Source organism: Arachis stenosperma, chromosome 4 (genome assembly GCF_014773155.1).
Source record: "Arachis stenosperma cultivar V10309 chromosome 4, arast.V10309.gnm1.PFL2, whole genome shotgun sequence".
Classification (NCBI taxonomy): domain Eukaryota; kingdom Viridiplantae; phylum Streptophyta; class Magnoliopsida; order Fabales; family Fabaceae; genus Arachis; species Arachis stenosperma.
In genome coordinates, this window is record NC_080380.1 from 81,728,596 (window position 1) to 81,730,535 (window position 1,940).

The window sequence follows — 1,940 nt, forward strand, 5'->3', positions numbered from 1 at the left end:
AGAAACTAAATTTGCTAAATTAGAGGGGCTCTGCTCAGAATTTTCTGTCTGTTGCTGAGAAGATGATGGAAAAGGCTTGTTATTGCTAAGCCTGCTTCTTCCACCATTATTAAAGCCTTGTTGAGGCTTTTGTTGATCCTTCCATGAGAAATTTGGATGATTTCTCCATGATGAATTATAGTTGTTTCCATAAGGTTTACCCATGTAATTTACCTCTGCTATTGCAGGGTTCTCAGGATCATAAGCTTCTTCAGAAGCTGCCTCTTTAGTACTGTTGGATGTATTTTGCCATCCATTCAGACATTGAAAGATCATGTTGACTTGCTGAGTCAACACTTTGTTCTGAGCCAATATGGCATTCAGAGCATCAATTTCAAGAACTCCCTTCCTCTAAGGCGTCCCATTATTCACGGAATTCCTCTCAGAAGTGTACATGAATTGGTTATTTGCAACCATGTCAATAAGTTCTTGAGCTTCTGCAGGCGTTTTCTTTAAGTGAATGGATCCACCTGCAAAATGGTCCAGTGACATTTTAGAGAACTCAGATAGACCATAATAGAATATGTCTAATATGGTCCATTCTGAAAACATGTCAGAAGGACACTTTTTGGTCATCTGCTTGTATCTTTCCCAAGCTTCATAGAGGGATTCACCATCTTTTTGCTTGAAGGTATGAACATCCACTCTAAGCTTGCTCAGTTTTTGAGGAGGAAATAATTTATCCAAAAAGGCCGTGACTAGCTTATCCCAGGAGTCTAGGCTATCTTTAGGTTGTGAGTCCAACCATGTTCTAGCTCTGTCTCTTACAGCAAAAGGGAAAAGCATGAGCCTGTAGACTTTAGGATCTACTCTATTCGTCTTTACAGTCTCACAAATCTGTAAGAACTCAGTTAAAAACTGGTAAGGATCTTCAGATGGAAGTCCATGAAACTTGCAGTTCTGTTGCATTAGAGCAACTAATTGAGGTTTCAGCTCAAAATTGTTTGCTCCAATGGCCGGAATGGAGATGCTTCTTCCATCAAATTTGGACGTTGGTTTAGTGAAATCACCTAGCATTCTCCTTGCATTATTGTTGTTGGGTTCGGTTGCGATCTCCTTCTCTTGTTCGAAAATTTCAGAAAGGTTGTCTCTGGATTGTTTTAATTTAGCTTCTCTTAGTTTCCTCTTCAGAGTCCTTTCAGGTTCAGGATCAGCTTCAACAAGAATGCCTTTTTCCTTGTTCCTGCTCATATAGGGAAGAAGAGAACAAGAAAAGAAAGAGGAATCCTCTATGTCACAGTAAAGAGGTTCCTTATTGTTAGTAGAAGAAGAAAGGAATAAAAGTGGAGAATCCAATCACACTGGTGAGGATAGAGGCAGTGATTGGAGATGAAGAGTGGTGAAGAGAAGTGTTAGTAAATAAATAAATAAATAGAATAAGAGGAGAGATAGATAATTTCGAAAATAAATTTTGAAAAGGAGTTAGTGATTTTCAAAAATTAAAGATAAGATAGAATTAAAATTAAAATTTAAAACAATCAATTAATTTAAAAAGAATTTTGAAACAGGGATGAGATATTTTCGAAAATTAGAGAGGGAGAAGTAGTTAGGTGGTTTTGAAAAAGATAAGAAAGAAACAAAAAGTTAATTAGTTAGTTGAAAAAGATATTAAAATCAAATTTGAAAAGATAAGAAGATAAGAGGTTAGATAAGATATTTTAAAATCAAATTTTTGAAAAAGATAAAATTTTGAAAAAGATATGATATAAAAGATATGATAAAAAGATATTAAAAAGATATGATTTTTAAGAAAAAGATATTTTGAAAAAGATTAAATTTTTAAAATTAAAATTGATTACTTGACTAACAAGAAACTAAAAGATAAGATTCTAGAGTTTAAAAATTGAACCTTTCTTAACAAGAAAGTAACAAACTTCAAATTTTTGAATCAATCACATTAA

General features: G+C 33.9%; 1 non-coding gene across 1 annotated transcript; it reads left to right on the forward strand.

Moving 5' to 3' along the window:
* Nucleotides 1–589: 589 nt before the first annotated feature.
* Nucleotides 590–693, forward strand: LOC130977338 (small nucleolar RNA R71). Its single transcript, XR_009085034.1, has one exon. It is a non-coding gene; the product is annotated as a small nucleolar RNA R71 (small nucleolar RNA).
* The last annotated feature ends 1,247 nt before the right edge of the window (nt 694–1,940 follow it).